The sequence below is a fragment of the Peromyscus californicus genome, unplaced genomic scaffold, assembly GCF_007827085.1.
Source record: "Peromyscus californicus insignis strain IS unplaced genomic scaffold, ASM782708v3 Scaffold_10__1_contigs__length_136768540, whole genome shotgun sequence".
NCBI classification, from domain to species: domain Eukaryota; kingdom Metazoa; phylum Chordata; class Mammalia; order Rodentia; family Cricetidae; genus Peromyscus; species Peromyscus californicus.
The window spans coordinates 94,082,614-94,106,393 of record NW_026294391.1 but is presented as its reverse complement, the minus strand read 5'-3'; the positions used below and the strand labels follow the sequence as shown (position 1 = coordinate 94,106,393).

Here is a 23,780-nt window from a genome sequence, read left to right as displayed (position 1 = left end):
TCCCCATTCACTGGCAGGTAAAACCTGGTAATACTGAATTTACTACACAGTCATCACAATAGATCTACTTTCATGTTGATGCTCCCCTCTACACCTTCAACTAATGAACATCTCAAACTGACAGGCCAAGTGCCTCACAGAAAACCCATCCCACTACCTGTATTGCTAAAGATAGAGGGCAAAACAGAAAATTGGGATCTTGTCCTTACTCTTGCTCCTCTTCATACAGCAGCCATGAAGATTCTTTTTAGCTCTCCAGAGCACCCCACCAAATAGTAGGTAAATAGAAAAGCCTTTGATCATGTGCCCTGTGATGCCCCAGTTACTCCTCTGGCTTCATTTCCCATTTTAGATCCAATCCACTTTCTTTCACTCAGCTTTCATCATGCCCCTTTTCTATCTTGTACATGTGCCAGCCATTGTCCTGATTGAAGACGTTTATGCTTGCTTTCTACACTCTGCCTTGAATACTCTTCCGGACTTATCGCCATGTCCTTTAACTTTTACTCACATGTGACATTACCAGCCATCCTTTCCTAGTTAGTCTCTAAAACTACAGTCCTGTCACTTGGGATGCTCTTCATATATCCTATCACCTTTCTCTGTTTTCTATGTCCACATAGTTCTCATGATCATCTAACATACAATGGGATCTTTTAGTTCTCCTCCTTAGTACTTTGCTCTTTCAAAAGGATTTTAAGTTTTACTAAGGTAAGAGCTGCTGTCTTTTCATAGGGGTCACTAGCACCTAGAAATGTCTCTGTATGTCCTCATTCAGAGAATGTACCTATTAAATAAAGGATCTATATTACATATATACTTATATATACTTATACATTATATATAAAATATATAATAAATACCTAGAAATATAATAAATACCTGGATATATATATGTATATATATATATATACATATATATATATATATACCTGGAAATGAATGAATGAGATTTATCCTGTAAGATCAAATATACAAAGTAACAATCAGCTGAGGGTTTTTTATTTCCAAGAGAAGGGAATGCATGAATGGCGTAAGTGTTTACATAGATATGTCTCCTTCTGCAGACAGTTTCAGGAGAGACTTGAGTCCTTGAGAGCTAAGATATGGCATTCCCTCATTCCATTTCTACCTTAAAGGCAATATCTCAGAGGCAGCCAGTCTTCATCCAAAGTACTCAGTGAAAAACACATAATAGGATAATATGTATGCCTACTTATGGCTTAAGTTCAATTCCTTAAGCTATCATAAACTGAGAAGTATTGTATACCAGGTCTTTTATATGAACACATAAAATGCATACAGAGGAGGTTAGATAGAATTGCCCTCATTTTGTACAATAGCAAACCAAGACTCAAGAGAAACTGAGTAACTTGATAGAAGTCTTTTGACAAGCAGAGAGGTGAGTTTCTATAAAATGTGTCACTAGCACCCAGAGATTCTTCTCTTACTGTACCACCCTGTTCTAGGTGGAGCAAGGGAGCATAGCCTTATACAAGGACTTTTGTTTTGTTAATTCTAATCTGTAGGTCAAAGTCATCAGTCTTGACCTTACATGGCATTTGTAGGAACATTTTCAATTTCCAACTACAAAATGCCTCTATAATGACAGGACTGAATTGCTGCCCTGCTTCACCCCCTGCAGTACATAACAATGAATATCAGTCTTTTCCCTTGCAGACTATTGACCAAATTTGCTTGACTATATTTCATCCTATTAGCATTGCTGGAGCTCAAAGAGCAAAGGACCGGGATTTTACACTCAGTCCCTTTCAGTCTGACCATTCTGACAACAGCCTAATACATCTATTATTCCTTGTTTGGGGCATGCTAACAAGAACTAATGAATCACAAGCCTATGGCACTGTACAAGCAAGTTCCGAGAGACAAAAATGTCCCATCAAGCAGAAAATGAGTGGGAAGAACCAGGGTTCTTGAGGTCTATTAAAAATTGTTGCTATATTACCTTATGACAAAAAGTAATCTGTTATTCATTTGATACATACTGATAGAAGAGAACGGTCAGGTCCTGTGGTCAGTGAAAATGACAGAAAGGACAATATACGTTTATGTGGTATGGAAAAGAAACGTGTAACTCGACAAATGACTACACAATGTGGCAAATACCATGGTGGGAATGAGAGGAAAATGCAGAGCATACAGACTCCTCCCACTGCTCCAACACTTTCTGGAGGATATAGAAGAAGTTTTCTTAAAGAGGCAAAAACTTACACAACTAATATTAATTTCATCAGCCAAATACTTATTTATCAGCCACATTTTCCAAGATACAGTAGTGGACTTCATTCATTCACATGTTTACTTCCAAATGGCATCAGCAAGAAGCTTACATCATGGCCAGTACACTGAACTGCAATGCCCAGGATTCTGTCCCTTACGACTTGGTGGTTCTATGATAGATGCTTCAAAAGCACAGAAATTCCCAGCACTGGCCAACAAATCCACAATTCTGACCTAGTCATAAGGCAGAAGTCAAGTGAAAATCTAAATTCTGGAATTTTGAAAGCAGAAATAAATGTAAAATTCTCCCCCTGCCCCCAGTAGAGTGGTTTGTAAGCTACAGGGCAGTGAGGTGGGATTAGAATTGTATGTGTAAGCACCTTGAGCCATGCTAGTGGCCAAGCCCCCCCCCCCAGTACCTCTAACTGCCAGGTTCCACCCACAGAATACTCTAACTGTACTAAGTGCTGGACCCTGTCCCAACCCTACAGAATAAAAAGCCCAACCTCTGGACATGAAATCCCACCAATTTCCACCCTGGAAGCTCCACCCTGAAAAGTTCCACCCCCTTCCCAAAGAACTCTATATAAGCCCTTTATCCTGTTTTCTCACCCAAGCAGAGGCAGCCACCCTCCTTTTTTTCTCTCCCAATAAGTATCCTGTTGTGCAGTGTGATTTTGTGATATTCCTTGGCTCCCAGCAGCAGGATACCTTTCCCTTCACAGCTATAGGTATAGCTTGGCTTCAGATAGCCAGGATACCTTTCCCTTCTGAGCTATAGGTATAGCCTGGTTTCTGACAACCAGGATATCTTTCCCTCCAGAGCTGTAGTTATAGCCTGGCTTCTGACAGCCAGAATACCTTTCCCTCCAGAGCTGTAACACTTACAGTATGGAAATCTTGAAAAGTATCATTCTGATACTTTATAGATTGAGTTTCTGGACCTGTTTGTGTCATTTACTTGGCACCTCCAATTAAGGATGACGCTCTAAAGTGGTTAAGAGCATTATCTCTTGCAAACATTCTATAGGAAAAGTACTCCTGTACAGAACACTTTAGGGTGATAATTCTAATGATGAATGGCTTGCTGCTATGGAAAGAAATTGACATGTACAGCCATAGACAAGGAGAAGGGGACAAAGAGTATACTAAATGTACATTTACTTTCAGCCAGCGTCAGAAGCCTTGAAATCAGATCATAGTCAGGGTTTAAAAGTCAGAATGGCCACATGCAGCATGGCAGAATGTAGAAAGTTGTTCATTGGAGGAATTAAGAAGTACAAATAACGAAGATTTTTGCCATCTTACTTCATTATTCACCTACATGAGAAAGAAGATATGGAGGTACAAAATGGATCTTGTTCTGGAACTAGCATCAAAGTGGAATGAAACATTGAATTCCCATTTGAATCACATGGGAATATTAAAAGACACACACACCTAGACTGAAATCCCAGTGATTCTGATGTAATTAATCTGGAGCAAGTCCCAGAGCCTGGAATACTGATGAAGCTTCCAAGATGATTTCAACATGCAGTCAGATGTTAGTATACTTTTTCACTGATCTTGATCATAAGCAGGCAGCCTAATTTTGTCCCTATTAGTCAGTGGCTGGTCTCCAAAAAATAAAAATAGCAATCTAGAATCTATTAGACACCCACCTCTTGGGACCCCCATTTCAGATCTACTGAACCAAACACTCTGGGGATAAAGCCTAGCAATAAGTTTAAACAAGCTATCTAGGTGATAACCACCAGATTTAGCCAGCAGTGACATGAAATGAACCTATCTACTCTGCAATAAGAACAACTATAGGCACTCTGGCTTGTTGCAGGAAACAAGAGAAGATACTAGTAACTTAAGAATGGGTATCACTTTACTTTAAAGCTAATATCAACTTATAAGTGAATACATTCCATGCTTGTCTTTCTGGGTCTGGGTTACCTCCCTTAGGATGATTTTTTTTCTAGTTCCATCCATTTGCCTATAAACTTCATAATGTTATTTTTTACAGCTGAGTAATACTCCAAAAAGTAAGGATAATCATGCTGCAATTCATACACCCAAGGTGGCTAAGTAACAAGGAGGGCTTCAGGGGTGTAGTGGTTTGAAAAAAATGGCCCCCAAAGGAAGTGGCAATATTAGAAGGTGTGGCTTTTTTGAAGTAAGTATGGCCTATTGGAGGAAGTATGTCATTGTGGGGGTGGCCTTTGAGGTCTCGTATGTGCTCAAACCATACCCCGTGTCTGAGACCACTTCCTCTTGCCTGCAGGTCAAGATGTAGGACTATCAGCTACTTTTCCAACACCATGTGTGCCTGCACACCACCATGTTGTACAACGATGATAATAGACTAAACCACTGAAAATGTAAGCCATTCCAATTAAATGTTTTTCCTTTATGAGACCTGGTACATGAACTGGCTTTTTAGACCCCAATCCCTACAGTGTGATGCCTTACTCAGCCTTGATGCAGGGGGAGGGACTAGTTCTGTCCCCAACATGGTATGACAACTTGTGTTGACTACCCAAGGGAGGCCTTACACTCTATGAGGAGGGGATAGGGGTAGGATGGAGGTAGGGTGGGGGTGGGGAGCAGGAGAAGAGGATGGAGGGGGAATAAGGGATGGTATGTAAAAGGAAAGAAAAAATTTTTAATAAAAAATTATATAAAAAAAGAGTTGTCATGGTCATGGTGCCTCATCACAGCAATATAAACACTAAGACAGAAGTTGGTACCAGGGACTGGGGTATTGCTGTGATAGGCCTGACCATGCTCTTGTTTGAAGAAATACAGACCTTGGGACTCTGGATTAGACAAGCAGTTGAAGGCTTTGAGTGTTGCTTAATGGGTCATCCTATTAGGAATGTGGAAGACAGAGGTACTGAATGTGATTTGAACTGTGAGTGCCTGGATCAAGAGATGAAGAATTTCACTGTGTTGCCTCGAGATCATTCTTGTGATACTTTGGTGAAGAATGTGGCTGCCTTTGGCCCTTGACTGAAGAGGCTGCCAGAGGCTAAAGTGAAGCATTTTGGACTAATTCCATTGGCAGAAGAAATCTCAAAACAGCCTAGTATAGATTCTGTCACCTGGTTATTAGTGGTAACTCTAATGAAGATTTATAATAAAAAGTAACAAGCTGAGCAGGATAAATTACAAAATGTAAAATTTGAGGTGAAAAGGAGCACCAGCAAGTGGAATGAAGTGGAAGCCTGTGTTCAAGGAGATAAACAGATTAAGAAATGGAATAAAGGGAGTGATGACCTCAGGGCAAGATCCCACCCAGCCAAGTTTCCAACTTGTAAAAAGTAATTAAAAACTTAGAGCCAGGTATGGTGGTGTGCAGCAGGAATCTTAAAGGGTCTTATTAATAAAACAAACCCAGGGCCAGGTATTAGAGTGAATGCTGGAAGATCAGAGAAGCAGAACAAGCCACAGCCACCTCGCTTCACCAGTTCCTCAGCTGATCCTGTTTCCTCAGACTGAGTCCTTATCCAAATGGATCTCAGCTGAACTGCTTCTCAAAAGCCTAAAAGCTTAACCAGCTCTAGTTCCTGGTCCTCACACCTTAAATACCTTTCGGCTTTCCGCCATCACTTCCTGGAATAAAAGGCTCACTTCCTGAGATTAAAGGCGTGAGTCGCCATGCCTGGCTCTTTGCAGTGTAGCTTTAAACTCACAGAGATCCAGATGGATCTCTGCCTCTGGAATGCTAAGATTAAAGGCGTGTGCTACCACTGCTTAACCTCTATGTTTAATATTTTAGCTGCTCTGTTCTCTGACCCCCAGATAGAACAAGTTCCAGAACAGCCAACCTTAGACAGTAAAGGTAACAATCAAAAACACAAAGCTGATGAAGATGTAATTGAAAGATCTCTAAGTTCAAGACCATCCTGGTCTACAGATTTAATTTCAGTACAGCCAAGCTTAGGCAGTAAAGGAAACCATTGAAAACAGAAGTTTGGTAAAGATGTAATTGAATGAGGGGTTCATGTTCCAGCCCCAGTAAGCAGCAGAATGTGGTAGCTTCAGCCACATGGTTCTGGAGTTAAGGACAGAAGAAAGGAGCTATGGAATATTCCTTGGTGACTAAAGAATGTCACTGAGACCAGTCGTACATCAGGAGTGTCCCTGAATGGAGGCCTAGAGAGGTCATTGGGTGAAGCTGTGAAGTTGAAGCTTGGATTGCCTTAGAGATCCTGAGATGTTGGAGATGCCAGAGCCATGAGATATCTACTGAGGAAAGGTGATAACAGAGTATGGGACCAGCCCAAGAGAGAGAATTGTGTTGCAGTCAACAAAACTGAAAGGAGTTGGAGATCTGCAGAGCGTTTTGATATCAGACATGAAGATGCAGAATTTGGAGTTTGCCCAGCTGGTTTTTGGTTTTGCCTTGGTACAGTATTTCTATATTATACTCCCTTCACTATATTTTGGAATGGTAATGTATATCCTGTACCATTATGTGTTGGAAGTGTGTGGTCTGCTTTTTAATTTAATTTTACAGTGGATTACAATTAAAAGATTCCATGAATTTCAGTAGAGACTTTGAACTTTAAACTTTTAAATAAATTTGAGACTGTTATATATTATGGGGACTTTTGAAGTTGGACTAAATGCACTTTTGCAATACGATATGGCTACAAGTCTTGGAGGGGAGGCAGAGAGTGGAATGTAGTGGTTTGGAAGAAAATGGCCCCCAAAGGGCATGGTTTTGTTGGAGTGGGTATGGCCTTGTTGGAGGAAGTGTGTCACTGTGGGGCTGGGCTTTGAGGTCTCAAATACTCTGAAGCTACACCCAATATCTGAGACCACTTCCTGTTGCCTGTGAGTCAAGATATAGAACTCTCAGCTACTTCTCCAGCACCATGTCTGCCACTATGTCACACCATGATGATAATGGACTAAATCTCTGCAAATGTGAGCCACCCCAAATAAATGTTTTCTTTTTGTAAGAGTTGCCATGGTCATGGTGTTTCTTCACAGTAATCAAAACCCTAAGACAATGGGGGGAATGAATGAATCTCCCTGAGAAGGGTAAATAGAATAGATATTGACAGTGGACTAGGGGCAGGTAGGGATGGGAATAGAAAGGATCAGGTGTGGGGATGATGGAGGGAGAGAGTACTGGGGAAGACAACTGAAATTGGGGGGTATCTTGGGGATAAGTTAGAAATCTAGTGCAATGGAAACCCCCAGAAATCAATGAGGGTGACCCTAGCTAAAACTCCTAGTAATGGGGGATACAGATCCTGAACTGGCCATCTCCTATAACCAGACAAGACTTGCAATGAAGGGATTAGGACTCCAAGCCAGCTACAAACCTTTCGACCCACAATTTGTCTGACCTACAAGTTCTGCTGGGGTAAAGGTAGTGCAGAAATGGGAGTGGCCAACAAATGACTGGTCCAGCTTGAGACCATTGCCATGAGAGGGAGCCCACCCTGACTCTGCCAAGAGGACCAAGAACCAGAGGCTAGATAGCCCAGAGACCTAGGATAGAACCAAATGTGACCAACAGGAGCCTAGCATAATCATCATCAGAGAGGCTTCATCCAGCAACTGATGAAAACAGATGCAGAGACTCACAGCCAAATATTAGGTAAAGCTCAGGGAATCCTGTGGAAGAGAGGGAAGAAGGATTGTAGGAGTCAGAGGAGTCAAGGACACAACAAGAAAACCCACTGAATCAACTAACCTGGGCTCATGGGAGCTCACAGAGACTGAACTGACAATCAGGAAGTCTGAATACAGTAACAATGAACAGAGATGAATAGGTATCTCTGTAGTAATGGAGAGTCCTTTGGGTATTTATTTCCTAAAATGGCATAGCTAAATGTTGTGGTAGATGTATTTTCAGCTTCCAAGTAAACTCCACACTGATTTCCATAATGGCTGTACCATTAATTATATATTTTTGAGTTATTGGCCAAACCACTCCCATAGAGCACCTCCCCCAAACATCACAAGCTATTACCTATGCTATTGTTTGCCTCCACAACTTGACAGTAAAACTCCATTGCTAAAACTCCACATACTTATGACATAGAACATGAAGAAATCTTGCTAGTACACAACAGGAAGTTTCATGCCTACTTGCTACTGTTCATAATGCTAGAAGGTGCTATAGAGACTAGCAAAGGAGGCAAGTCATCATAAAACTCATGCAGCTTCAAACTCTTTGAGTCATAATAATGAGCTGCCTGCAAGATATGCCTACTAGTGCAATAGTAGCATAAACATTATGGGAGTAACAAACTACTTGTTTATTGGACTTAAGGCCCACTGCATGAGATGAAACACATACATGATACTGCTAAACTGGCCAAGAACCTGAGACTAGATAGTTCATGGGCCCTAGGAGAAAAACCCAATACTATTATTCTGCTAAAGGAGCATAGCAATCAAATGAGTACTATTAACATACTGCTACACCTACAGATTACTGCATCACTCAACCCTCCTCAGAGAAGCTTCTTTGTTCAGTAGATGGCAATTAGCACAAAGACCCCACAACTAGACAATACACACAGAGTGAGAGATTTTGGAGTGCTCAGGTCTAAATGGAATGTCTTCAACAAACTCCTCCCCTCAAGACTCAAAGATCTATTCAGAAGAGAAACTACAAAATTATAAGAGCCAGAGGTGGTGGATGACTCCAAAGAAATAGCTTCTTCCAAGCACAGCAGAACTGATGCACATAGGGATGCACAGTGACTGAGAAAATTGACAACAAAGAATGATGTGGGACGGTCTTTCTGTATGCTGTGAATATGTGTTGCTCTCATTGGTTGATAAATAAAGCTGATTTGGCCCATAGCCAGGTAAAATACAGCTAGGCCAGAAAGCCAAACAAAATACAGGGAGAAAGAAGGGCAGAATTGAGGTAGATGCCATCCAGGCACCCAAGGAGCAAGATGCCAGCAGACCGATAACACTACAGTCATGTGGCAATAATAGATTAATAGAAATGGGTTAATTTAAGTTGTAACATTTAGTTAGTAATAAGCCTGAGCAGTAGGCCAAGCATTTATAATTAATATTAAGCCTCTGAATGGTTATTCAGGAACTGGCAGACAGGAGAAAAACTTCCATTTATGAAAGGCTATTGATGTGGAGAAACGCTCATTTACTGTTACTGAGATTGCAAACTGGTCCAGCCACTCTGAAAATCAGTGTGGAAAATCCTCAAAAAGCTAAAAATAAATCTACAGTAGTCTATACAACTCTTAAACCTATGCCCAAAGGACTCAACATCCTACTCCACAGATACTTGCTCAGTCATTTTCATTGCTGCTCTATTCACAATAGCTAGGAAATGGAAACAACCTAAATGCCTTTCACTTGACACATGGGTAATATAAATGTGGTACATATACACTATGGAATACTATTCAGCTGTAAAGAAAAATGAAATAATGAAATTTGAAGGCAGATTGATTTAACTAGAAAAGATCATATGAGTGAGGTAACCCAGACACAAAAAGACAAACATCATATGCTTTCTCTCAATTGAGGCTCCTAAACACAAGTCTTCAGATGTAACCACATATCTGGATCAACTGAAGAAACCAGTAAAGTAAAAGGAGATCATGTGGTGGGGAGGAGGAATAGAGGGGGGAGTAACAGGGAACAAGTGATCTAAAGGGGAAAGTGGGAAAAATTGGGAAGAACTTTCATGTGTGAGGGAGGACAGAGATAAATACAGAAAAAGGAAGAGGGATGGTAAAATAATGGTAAGGGTGTCTGAAAAGGTCAAAAGGAATCATACTAGCTACCTATAATTACATAAAATGCACATAAGTCTGCATGTACATATATACATAGTTGAAATGAAGTGGTATGACAATGGTACCCCCCAAGCATCATAAGAATATTAACTATCTAACAAAAAATAAAAGAACTGTAACTGCCCAAGAGACTCCCAAAACATTATAGGATATTGTTGGTGCCAGGTACTTTAGACACAGGGACAAATGGCCTCTGAGCTGGAATGAATCTGAAAGCCTCTTCCCTGTGGACTAGCTTTCATGGTACCAGAAGGCAACATGCAAGCTTCCAAAGGAGTGAAGCAACCAACAGTCCTATCCAACTATGAGGCTTATGAACTTCAACAAATACCAGCATGACAGGATAACCATAAGGGTGCTATAGTGGCATATATACTTTAGCAATTAACAACAACTCTCTAACTGGGCATATGGCCCGCTTAACAAGACAGAAACCATGACTGGTATCAGAAACTGAGCTGCGGCTAGTGAAGTAGTGGATTTTGAAAGAAAACCTACAACTGCCACTTTTCTAAACTGTCACAATTTCTAACTATGTTCTAAGCATTCATCCTTATATATACCCACAGGTAAATATAGCTCTCACTCCTCATCAAAAAAGCTCCCCTGTACAAGAAATGGGGACCTACAGAAAACATAAATGGTCAAAAATGCAGAGAGAAAGAGATCATGTTGTATTCAGCCCTCCAAAAAACACAATTTCTGCATCTAAAGCTCAGGGGACATTGTGGAAGATGGGACAGAAAAATTGTAAGAGCTAGAGGATCAGGCAGTTTGCTATGTGGCTGTGTGTCCTATAAGTGTAAAAGAAGCTACACATATGAGGCCTCATCAACATGGTTGCCTAAATAAGACTGGAGCAATAGTGATACCAATAGAGATGCTAAGAGGGAGAGCTCATGGTGTCTCAATCCTAGACAAAGAACTACAGGCAATTAAAGAATACTGAGATTAAGAGGAATGGTCTCCTCTGGGGAAGAGCCCCATTTGGTTATCCAACACCAAATAGTCAGCCCTGAAGTCATATACATTCAAGTAACATTATACAGACAGAGAAAGTTTATTTAAGAATACATATATATGTATACATATACACATTATAGTATACTCTACACACAAATATATAGTATTAAATTCTCCAAGTATAAAATAAATAATAAATAAGTAAAACTAAGAAAGTAATTAGCAATGCCTGTAACCCCAGCACTTGGGATATAACGCCAGAGAATCACAAGTTATAAGGCAGCCTGGGTCACATGGTGAGTTTTGAACTACTTTGGACTACACAGAAAGACCCTAACTCAAGACAAAGTAAGAATTAGAAAGACAAATACTGATTTGTATCTAGAAGATTCTTTCCTTTAAACAAAAGGAAGAACTTGGGCTGTGGTAAATGAGGGCTAGCTCAGTCAGTATATTGCATACAACCTAAGTATAAGGACTTTAACTGAATCCCAAAAAGCCATGTTAAAACGGAAATAAAAAAGCCAGACATGGCAGAAACAGTAAGATCCCTGGAGCCTAGACTTCTTGGTGAGTTTCAGTTGAGTAAGAGGCCCCATCTCAAAAAGCAAGGTAGATCCCTCCCGAGGGACAACACCTACAGTTGTTCTCTGGTCACCACACACATATGTACCTGTACATTCACTTTTTCTCTCTCTGACTCCGTCTCTCTTGGTCTGTCTGTAGCTGAAGTTTTCTCTGGTTCTGCCTGGCTCCTGCAACCCTGAGGCCACTTGGACCCAAGTAAACACACAGAGGCTTATATTAATTAAAACTGCTTGGCCATTAGCTCAGGCTAACTACTGACTAGTTCTTACATTTAAATTAACCCATAATTCTTATTTATATTTAGCCACATGGCTTGGTACCTTTTCTCAGTTCTACCTTCACATCTTGCTTCCTCTGTGTCTGGCTGACAACTCCTGACTCAGCCTTCCTATTCACAGAATTCTCCTCTCTCTTATCCCACCTGTACTATACTTCCTGCCTGGCTACTGGCCAATCAGCGTTTTATTTATTAACCAAATCAGAGCAACACACATTCACAGCATACAGAAAGACATCTCCACCAGTCTGTCTCTCTCTCATACACACACATACACACACAAATGTAATAATGAGGTGAGGAATATGTTATTAATTTAAGTACTTCACAATGAATATATGAATCAAAATATGTTGGGCATTGCAAATATATACAATTTTAATTCATCATTTATTTGTTAATAAAACTGAGGGAAGATATGAAAAACCAATTTTCTAAAAGTATTTAAAAATTATTAGCATGTGGGCTTGAAGAGATGGTTCATCAATTAAGAGAATGCAATATATCCTGGGCCGATTTACAAACTACATATAGCTTTGTAGTTTCCCATGACCTTGTTGAACTGATTAGAGCAAGGACAACACATTATCAAAGGATAGGGTTATTGTTTAGTCTGCTTAGGAAAGTGCCTTGGGCATAGCCAATACAGGCATTTACCTACACTCTGTTTCACTTGGTATACTACATCAGGAAAAAAAGTATTGCAGAAGAAAGGAACAGTTTTAAAGATCCATACTAATGAGAAATCTTAGAGTCAAACATCCAAAATTTTAAATTCTTCCACCTATCAGGATAGAGGACTATATTGCCTCTTTGATTACAGTTATGGGGAGGGGTATACAATTTCTTCCTTGAAGATAAACTTGAAACAACTTTAAGTTAATGAAGATAAACACAATATAGGTTAGGAACCTATTGTGCAGTGTCTCCCTCCCTCCATTTCTCCCTCTATCCCTTCTTCCTTCCCTTCTTCCCTCCCTCCCTCCCTCCTCTATACGTTTCATCCTCCAAGAGCAAGACTACCTAGCAGGCAGTCTGGTGATAGTGGCTGCCTTGCCTTGCCTTCAAAGTTTCCATTTGATTGCTTCTCTTTGAGAGCTCTACATACTTGTACTACAGACCAGGTTGCAATCTTAATTTGGCTATCCTACTTCACATAGCTTCTTTCAGCTTCCATGTTTAGTGTTGGCAAATATAGATCACAGTACTGTAGTACAAGGACAGAATACCAGAAACTGTTTTCACACTTCCTTGTTTTCTAAAGACATATCCTGACAGACCTTCAGAAATAAAATCCATTCTCTTTCTAAAGATCACCAGGGATAATGATTCCAAAACCCTCAAGAACTTTAAAGATATTATATATCAATAATCAGTTTCCAAATAATAGAAGTTACTAAACACAAGCAATATGAAAGTCAACTACTGTATTGCTGATCCTCCCAATCAGTTTCCATCATTTCTGTTCTTTCTCTCAGTACATTTCCCCACACCCCTTCATAACATCCTCATAGTACTCCAGATTTTGAATTGTTTCATATAGCAGATATATACAGACCACTTAACATAAAAACCCTCTCTACAATTGCATTTAGGAAAATAAGTATAATAAAGCTTAAAAAAACTTTCAACATCAATGGAATAAAAAGAGAAAGAATGAAGGAGAGCAAAATTGGTACATGCATACATAAGGATAAAATAATTTTTATCATTTAAACATTATTAAGGTATATTTCAACAAAAATAATAACTAGAAAGATGTGTAAAATGAAATTTATGACCATAGTAGCAAAAAGGCTTAAGAGAAAGAAACAGAAGTGTTATTGTAAGGCACACATGCTCTACGGAAAATAGTGTAATATTTTATTTAAAGATATTTCTTATACACTCTCATAGATGTAGTAAACATATCTAAAAACAGTTAAAGCTTATAAGCCAATAAAGGAGATTAAATTTAATTATAAAAATTCAGTTACTCTGCAACAAATACTAAAACAAAAAAGAGAAGAAGTGATACATATGACAAATGAAAAAAGAATAGAGAAAAGGTTTCAGCCAAATCATAAACACATTAGTGTTGCTGTTGTTCAAACAGCTCAATTCAAAGGCATATATTGTCAGTTTGAACATAATAATATACATCTGTATAATGGCTCAGTAAAACACTCTTCGAACAAGACAGACATAAATATGTTGAAGAAAAGTGAATTTTTAAAAAAATACACTTTGTAGACATTAGTCAAACATAGTTGGGATGGCTATTAGTCTCTTTTCTTATTGCTATGAAAAAATACTGTGACAACACAGCTTACGAGACAATGAGTTTATTCTGGCTCATCATGTTGGAAAAGTCAAGGTATCAGGGGAGCTTGAAGTAGTTAGTCATATCACATCATATCACATTCACAATTAGGAAGCCGAGAGTGATGAATAGATGCTGCTGCTCAGCCCCTTTTTCTGCTTACACTGTCCAGAATCTGAACCAGGGAATTGTAGCATCCACAGTGGACAGATCTTCCCACCTCAATTAATGCAAAGAAGATCTTTCTCTCTCTCTCTCTCTCTCTCTCTCTCTCTCTCTCTCTCTCTCTCTCTCTCTCTTCTCACACACACACACATTCACTCTCTCTCTTTCTCTGTCTCCTCTCTCCCCTCCCTCGTTCTCTCCCTTGCTTTCTCCATCCATCTCTCCCCCTCTCCCCTCACTCCCCCCCACACACATGTGTGCCCAGAAGTCTGACTCCCAAGTGATTCTCAATTCTTCCAAGTTTACAATTACTACTGACCATCACAGCAATACTGTATAAGAAAACATTTTTAAAAGGAAAATTGCACAATGATCTTAATAAATGTAAAAATGTAAAAATCCAAGATTGGTTAGTCTTGCCACATTTGGAATGAAAGGGCACTTCCTCGACTCTTCAATTTTGTAAGAATGGCAATATAAATCTCCATGTAATTAATACTTAATGATGAAATATTGTTTCTTTTCCCTTGGGATCAGAAACAAGAAAAGGGTATTCATTCTCAACATTTTCATTCAAACTTACAGATTTTATTTAGCAGATATGAGTTAGGCAAGGAAAGGCAAAAAAATGTTATTTAGATCAGAAAGAAAGATGTTAAACTACTTTTTCTTTGTGAATAACATGTACAAAATATGTAGAAAAATCAATGCAATCCACAAAACAAGCAATTGAAACTAACATTAGACTCAGAAAAGAATAAACATAAATATCAATATAAAAACTAATTGCAAGCCAGGTGGTGGTGTCACATGCCCTGTGAGTTCAAGGCCAACCTGGTCTACAAAGTGAATTCCAGGACAGCCAGGACTGTTATACAGAGAAACCCTGTCTCAAAAGAAAAGAAAACTAATTGCATTCATATAGATCAGCAATAAAGCTTTATAAAGTAATAAAGTGAGAATTTCTTACAAAAGCATCAAAAATGATGAATTTAGGGATAAATCTGACAGAGCTCATTCAAGATCTGTGCACTGAAACCTATACACCATTGCTGACATAAATTGAATAGTGAAATAAAATATACTGTGTTTATGAGTTAAGAGATTCAATATCATTGTCATTTCTCTATAAACTGATCTCTGAATTTAATAGGACGACATTCAAATTTCTGGCATGAATTACAGTTAGAGAGTAGGAATTTGCTACTAGGACAAAAGACTGTGCTATAACTGTTATATATCATGCAGACATATATCAAACCACACTGAACTGAGGTTTTTTTTTTGTATGAACAATTTTTTGAGACAAGGTCTCAATATTTAACACAGGCTGGCCTCAAATTCTTAATCCATTTACCTTTGCCTCCCAAGTTCTGCGATAACTGGCAATCACCACACCGTTCCTGTCTGTAAGATAAAATTTTAAATGGATTAGTATGCAGACAAATTAATATACTTCTGCCCTCTGAATATGGTGCCCACTCTCCTTTGTATATTTTGGAACTTAATCTCCAGTGTAGTGTTAAAAGGTGGGACCTTTAAGGGATGAATGGATGATGAGAGAAGGTCCTTTGAGAGTTTCATCAGTACCTTTACAAAAGAAGCTTGAGGGAACATGTTTATCATTTCCATATTACACAGCCTAGAAAGCAGTGATTAAACTCTCAGTAGACACAGCCTATAGATACCAGGGTCTTGAATTTCTCAGACTCCAGAATTGTATACAGTGAATTTCCATTGTTTACAACTTTCTCAGTCTGGGTCATTTCACTGTAGCATCACAAAAGCACATAGATTTCCTATTTCTATCTACAAATAAAAATTAGAGATGGTAACAACAGTGCAGTAATCAACCCACCTAGAGTCCAGATATTCAGTTCTACTGCCATTCTCCAAGGAAAGGTATTCAATTCAATTGGAGAAGTGTGCGAGTATAGGACAAGGAAAACACAGTGCAGGCTTGGAGTATCTTGAAGTCAAGTGCTTTTTAAAACAGAAGAGAGGAACTTGTCGAAGGGTTACATAACCAACCTGAACGAGCTTTGAATGGCCAAAATGGGATCGACTTGAGCTATACAATGATGTTGTGGAACTAAGGGCCCATTGCTGAAGACAACACCTACACACTCATTGAACATGGAGATGTTGAGCCAGTGCCTACATAGAGCCTTCACCCCTAAATTCCAGCATCTTTGGTACAGGAAGGTACTCTGCACACTATCAAAAGAGAAACGACAGCACAAAGCCAGCCACAAATCCTGTGTCTACAATGGTGTGTTACATTCAAGATATACTAGGGCAATGGTGGCACAAAACTTGTAGAAGTAACCAACCAATTACTGATTTGACATAAGGCCCACTCCATGAGATCACACCCATACCCGACACTGCTTGGGTGAACAAGCACCTGAGACCACAGGGACCTAGGGAAAAACCAAATAATACTGCTCTAAAAAAGGGGGAGGGATGTAGTGGTAAAATGATTCCTAATGATATTCTGCTATACTCATAGACCAGTGCCTTATTTAGCCATCCTCAGAGAAAAGCTTCCTCCTGCAGCAGGTGGGAACACATATGGAGACCCACAGCCAGACATTACACATAGAGTGATAGATCTTGGAATGCTCAGCACTCAACAGTTAATGGGATATGTCCATCATATACCTCCTCTCAGAGCTTAGATAACTCCTAGGAAGAGGAGGTAGAAAAAATTTAAGAGGCAGAGGGGATGAGAATGGTAAGAAAACAAGACCCTCAAAATCAACATGAGAAAAGCTTATATGAATTCACAGAGACTGAGGTAGCATGCACAGGGCCTGCATAGATCTGTGCCAGGTCCTCAGTGTATATATTAGGGCTTCCATTAAGTGTTTTTATGGGATTCCCAAGTGTGCAAATGAGTGGGGCTCTAATCCTTGTGCCTTCTCTTGGGCTCTGTCCAACTTCAATGTGGTAGTTTTGTCTTATCTTATTATATTTTATTTTGTTAATTTTTTAAAAAAAATGAATGAATGAATCAAAACCTGGTCACTAGGGTAAAGGTTAACAACTGAACTGTCACTTATGCCTGCTGGGAGGGAAAAATCAGTTTTCTCCAATAGAGTGACACTAAATATATCAACCACTCTTGGACAGGCTTCATGCTTAGTAGTAGTTGACCAACATATAATGAACTCCACAGATTTGTGTGTGTTTTATTTGTTTACAGTTTGTTTGTTTGTTTGTTTTTCTTTGGGGGTGTGGTTTTATTTTGTTTTCTTGGTTTTGTTGTTGTATTGTGGTTTTGTTTGACTTTTTTCAGAAAGAATTTAAAGGTGAGGAGATAAGGAGGTACAGATAATCTAGAAGGACTTGGGGGAAGGGAAAGAATATGATCTAATACATTTGAATTTAAAAATTGGTTTAAATAATAAAATATATATATATTGTTTTTAAAACTTGATACTGTGGGATTACAAGCCAATTAACAAAATAAATATCTGAGAACACTCCTACTTAAATAAATTCTTCAATAAACAACCTCTCCTTACTCAATAATTCTAATTAATAAATGCAAACTGAATAAGTAAAAGGAAAATAGCTATTCAAGCACCATAGTAACAGTTGCTACAGGCAAAATACACTGATAAATGCTAACACTACTTCATCCAGCCTTAAGAAGAAATAGGGTAGTTACATAACCTCTAAATATATTTTCCAAAATTTTTATTAATTACTGTGGTGACTTTAACATATACCCACACATTTTCTTAATAATCCTTCTTCCTGGAGACTGATATAAATTAATTCATCTCCCCTTAAACTGGACTTGGTCATTTTTGTCTTAGAGAATAAACCATGAACACAGAAAAACAATAACTTTACTGGGAAGAAATCCAGCTAATAATACCTGAACCAAGTGATCAAGTTCAATATCACTCATGATAATCACTTACCTACCTCTATTATGTGATGACTTTAATAGTTTTGAAGTCAGAAAAATGCAAGTACAAGAAATCTGATTAAAATCTATGGTCAAATAGTATACCAGAATCAATTTACTGATTTTTATTATTGCATCATTTTACGTGAGATATGGGCATTAGAAGAACTTAAAAATAGTGTAGATAGAAAACATATACTATTTTTCAACTTATCTGTAGCTCTGAAATGACTTTTTCAAATGCTTAAAAACTCCCTGCAAGATTTTTTGTAGACAATGCCAATTCTAAAATTTGGCAAAGTGATTCTAAAATTCAGTTGCAAATGCAAATGATCTAGAACAGCCAAAAACACTTTGGAAAGTATAATAAAACTGGGAGACAAATTATGAAATTTCAAGATTTCAAAAAGCTCTTTATTGAAATAACATTCCATGTAAAATGCTGCATCTAGGTATTATAGATCAATTTGTAAGTTTGAAGATGAATATGCACCCATGAAACCATAACAAAAATCAATTCCATAAAAATGTTTGCCCCTAAAAGTTTTCTCCCTCTTTCCATAGTGTTGTTGTTATCTTGTCATAAGAACATTGAACTTAAGACCTCCTCTGTTAGAAAATATTGAAGTATATAATAGAGTATTGCTCGCTATAGGCACTTGCTGTACAGGTCATCCCTAGCACTGCCTCAGTTTGCATAATTGAAGCATCATACTAGTAAATTCAGCTCCTGGCACACCATTTTAATTTGTTTTTATGAATTTAGCTACTTTAATAAGTAGTACCATATAGGATTTGTCCTAGTCTGAATTACTTCCTCAAAATAATATCTCCCACGTTCATCCATGTTGTCACACATGGCAGGGCGTCTTCCTATTTTAAAGACTGACTAGTATGCAACTGTGTATATATGTGACATTTTTATTTTCCATCCATCAATAGATGTTTAGATTGCTGATGTATTTTGGATAATATGAATATTATTTCCAATGAATGACCCTCATCAAAGTCCTGATGTCACTTCCCTGGATTATAGTTATATGTCACACATTGGTATTCTAGTCAATGATGGGCTACAAGTATAATGGTGGTGCTATAAGATAGTAATGGATTTTAAAAATTCCTATCACCGCCGGGCGGTGGTGGCGCACGCCTTTAATCCCAGCACTCGGGAGGCAGAGCCAGGCGGATCTCTGTGAGTTCGAGGCCAGCCTGGGCTACCAAGCGAGTCCCAGGAAAGGCGCAAAGCTACACAGAGAAACCCTGTCTCGAAAAACCAAAAAAAAAAAAAAAAAAAAATTCCTATCACCTAACGACATCTTAGCTATCTTCATGTTGTATCACAATTTGTTACTCACATGTTTATAATGGCACTAGGATTGACTAACTTGCTGTTTTGCCAGTCTTATAAAAGTATAGCATTGTCCAATTTGCTATAGTAAATGATAAGAAAATGACTGTTTTTCTATGTTTGTTGAACTATACCTTTATGGTTATTTTTTACTGTGTTCCCACTTATTTAAAGCACTTTAGTGTAAAACTGTATGTCACATTAGACCACAAATCTCACATTTACCACATCTCTTAATTGCATCCTTTTCTCTTGTGCATGGTTTGAACATATGTTTCTTAGTTCACCACAACTCCAGGAGCAATCAACTGTACTATAGAGCATATTATACCATAAACACTAGATGTATAGTAAGCACATAGGTTTATATAAGCACACATAGTTGTTTACACAAAGGCAAAATAGTTTAACAATGCATTTTCCAGAGCGTATCTCCACAAAGCTCTATACACAGCAATGTCATTGCTATATCACATGATAGTGCTATTTTTAAATCTATTCTACGTTTTATTATATTTATTTGTCTATCTGGGAAGATGGGTGCATGTGCTGCATGGATCTCACCATCTACCATATGGGTTCCAGAGATCAAATTAATCAGGATTGGAAGCAAGTTCCTTTACTCACCAAGTCTTCTCAATGACCTTTTTTCCCCAGAATCTCCATGCTATCATCAATTGTGCCTGTATCAATTTACATTACCACCAACAGTGTACAAGAGTTGCCTATAGCCACATCCTTGTCAATGTTTAGTATCTTTTTTTTTTTTCATGCTAGCCATCTTAGCAGGTGTGCGGGCTTGTTTCATGTCACTTTGATACAAGCTAGAGCTACTGGAGAGGAAGGGGCCTCATTTGAGAAAATGCCTTAATAAGATTTGGCTATAGGCAGGCCTATAGGGTATTTTCTTACTTAGTGAATGGTGGGGGAGGGCCCAACCCATTGTGGGTGGTGCCACCACTGGGCTGGTATTCCTGGGTTCTAAAAGGAAGCAGTCTGAGAAATCCATGGGGAGCAAGCCATTAACAGCACCCCTCCGTGGCCTCAGGTCTTACTTTAAGTCACTTTAGTTGACTATGGGTCATATCTAGTTTCATTCTTCTGTGTGTATTTCCAGTTTTCTAAACACCATTCATTGAAATTCAGATTTTTCTCACTTTGTATTTTCATCACACTTGTTAAACATCAATGAACTGTATATGTGAGAAAAATGCATAAAAATTGGAAAGGAAAAAACCAATTATCTCTGTATGCAGGTGACATGATTTTATACAACACAATCCTAAATGTGTTATAAAATAATTATGCCTAATAAATTCTGCAAAGCTGAAGAATACAAAATTACCAACATACAAACTAACAATCTACACACTAACAAACTATCCAAAAAAGAAATGAATAAAATAATCCCATTAACAATAGAATTAAAAAGAATGAATCCTTAGTAGTAAAGTTATTAATGAAGGAGTTTACAGATATGGACACTGAAAACTAAAGGATACTCAGGATATTTTACAAGGCTAAATAATTAAAACAGTATGCCATTCATTTAAGAATGGATAAATGGAACAGAATATAGACCCAAGAAATACAACTTTATGTACATGCTGAATTGACATTTTAGTGATAAATCAACAGCAAATTTAATAGGAAAATAATAGGATTCTCAATATAAAGTGCTCTTAAAATTAGTCATATAAAAACTGAAATTCATCTCACAACATAGAAAAGAGTAAACTGAAAGTTGATTATATACTTAAAAGTAAACCTCAAAATTTTAGAACTTCTAGAAGAAAACATAGAAGAATACTTTTAGGTAAAAGATTCCTTGGATAAAGATGTGAAGAAAAAACTCCATCTAAAGTAATTAATAAATAAGTCTTCAGCAATATTTTAATTCTTTTCTTGAAAGAAAGATGCTAGTAGGAGAAGGAAAGGACAGTCTAAAGACTGTGAGCACTCGCATGGTGACACACACCTGTAATTCCAGCTCTAGGGAGGTGGAAACGTGAGGATCAAGAATTCAGTGTTGGAGCAATAGAATGGATCATGAGGAAAGATGCTTGCCACTATAAACAATGACCTTAGTTCAATCCCTGGCATGTGTTGTTCAAATCTTAGATGGTCTTTTAATTAAAAAAAAACAGAGCCAGATATCAGGGTGAAAGCTGAAAGATCAGAGAAGCAGAGCAGTCAGCCACTGGTTCTTACCTCTACTAAATTCTCAGCCTAAAGAGAGTGAGTTCCTGTTTTCTCATGCCTTATATACCTTTCTCTGCCCTGCCATATTATTTCCTGGGATTAAATGTGTATATGTTTCCCAGGCAAAGGCATGAGATCTCAAGTGATGGAACTAAAGGTGTGTGCCACCACTGCTTGACCTCTGTGTCTAATCTAGTCACGGGTTCTGTCCTCTGATCCTCAGGCAAGTTTATTAGGGTACACAATATATCACCACAGGGATACACAAGAACAATGGAGAGATTCACAGTGGAAGGAGTGTACTGACTCCTGCAAGTTGTCCTCTGTCCTCCACATACATTACAAGGCTTGTATGCATGTGCATACATAGAAGCACACAAATAAATAGATATGATGAATAAATAAATATACAAAATATATCAATGCCTGGCTGGGCTACAGAGCAAGTTTGAAGATAGCCTGTACTTTATGAAATACAGTGAGAAAATCATTACCAAGCTTATGTGATGAATATCTCTCAAACCTTATTATAGAAAACACTGATTTGGTTTTTAGTGGTAAGAATTCAATAGGTGAGCTGGGCATGGTGGTGCACACCTTTAATCCCAGCACTCAGAGGCAGATGGATCTCTGTGAGTTTGAGGCCAACCTGGTCTACAAATCAAGTCCCAGGACAGTACAGTTAGGTCTGTTACATGGAGAACCCTGTCTCAAAAAGCAAGCAAACAAAAAAGAATTGAATAAGAGAAAATATACAAATCACCATAAACATGCAAAAGATATTCAGTATCATTAGTCCTTAGTTAAGTGTGAATGGAAGCCTTAGTAATATACTACTATATCACTTTTCAAATGACTAAAATTCAATGGATTAATATTAAGTAAATGTTGGCAAGAATATAAAACAACTGGAACTCTCATACAGTCTTTTTAGAAATGGAAAGTAATACTTTCACTTTAGAAAATAATTTCACAGTTTCTTAAAATGTTAAAACTTAAACACAAATATGACACAATTTAGTTATTCTATCCTTGAGTATTTATACAGGAGAAATTGGAGCGTGTTTTCTTTCAAAGACTCAAACATGAATATTCACAAACACTAGAAACAATTCAACTGTCCATCTGTATGCAAATAAATCAAAAACATTGTGGTATAGCCATACAGTGGAATACTGCCATCATTTCATGACTTTGAATCATAGCGTCTCTACTTCTATCTTTATATATGGACAAGTGTTTTAACTACTGACATTTTGTTTCAAGAGATCTGAAAAGCACTGAGAGCAGGACAATCCCTTCGTGGTGCCCATGAAACCACTGAAAGCACATACATGAACCACAAACTAGAACAAGGCCTCCTGGTGAAGCACATAAGTTTTGTTTTGGGTTATTTTGTTTGTTTGTTTTGTTTTAATTCTGGCTTTTTTTTTGCCTGTTTGCTAATTTATTTCTAAAGAGACACACAGTTCTTTTTTTAAATGCAATTGAACATAATCAGCGACTAGAGAGTAAGCTTCATCTACCAAATACTCAAAATATTTTCCCTTGAACACCAGTGAGTAGGCACCAATGTGTACAAAGTATTTGATACTGAAATGGAGTTTACCGTGTATTTTAGTGTGAATCAATTACCACATGTGGGTCTAATAGGAATATAAGTAGAATATTTGGACAAAATTTTCCCCCTAGGAATATATCTTAAGATGGGAGAGAAGATAATCATGTTAATCGTTTCAGTATATTTCAAGCATGTATTGAAAAGACTCAGGATTACTAGTCCTAGCAAAGCCAGGATCCTTTGCTATGTGAAAATTCTGTCTCAGATTTCACTCTTACTCTCTTCCATTCCAGATCCAGATTTTAAGATTTCCATCTTAGATTCAGACCTGGGGATTCCAAGAAGTTTCTGACACTCCTGACTTGTTACGCAAAATTTGCATGTGTATGCATTATTCTGGGAAAAGAATCTTTAA

General features: G+C 38.0%; 1 protein-coding gene across 6 annotated transcripts in view; it reads right to left on the bottom strand.

Annotated features, from left to right (window-relative positions):
• The window catches only part of Rtl4 (retrotransposon Gag like 4), a 355,422-nt gene that overhangs the window by 284,129 nt on the left and 47,513 nt on the right, over positions 1-23,780 (bottom strand). For 5 of the 6 annotated variants that reach the window (XM_052737644.1, XM_052737671.1, XM_052737634.1 and 2 more), the window contains one exon: positions 15,687-15,736. The exons of the other annotated variant lie outside the window; for it this stretch is intronic. The gene's annotated coding sequence lies outside the window, so the exon portion shown is untranslated. The remainder of the gene's footprint in view (positions 1-15,686; positions 15,737-23,780) is intronic. 6 annotated transcript variants of the gene reach the window in all.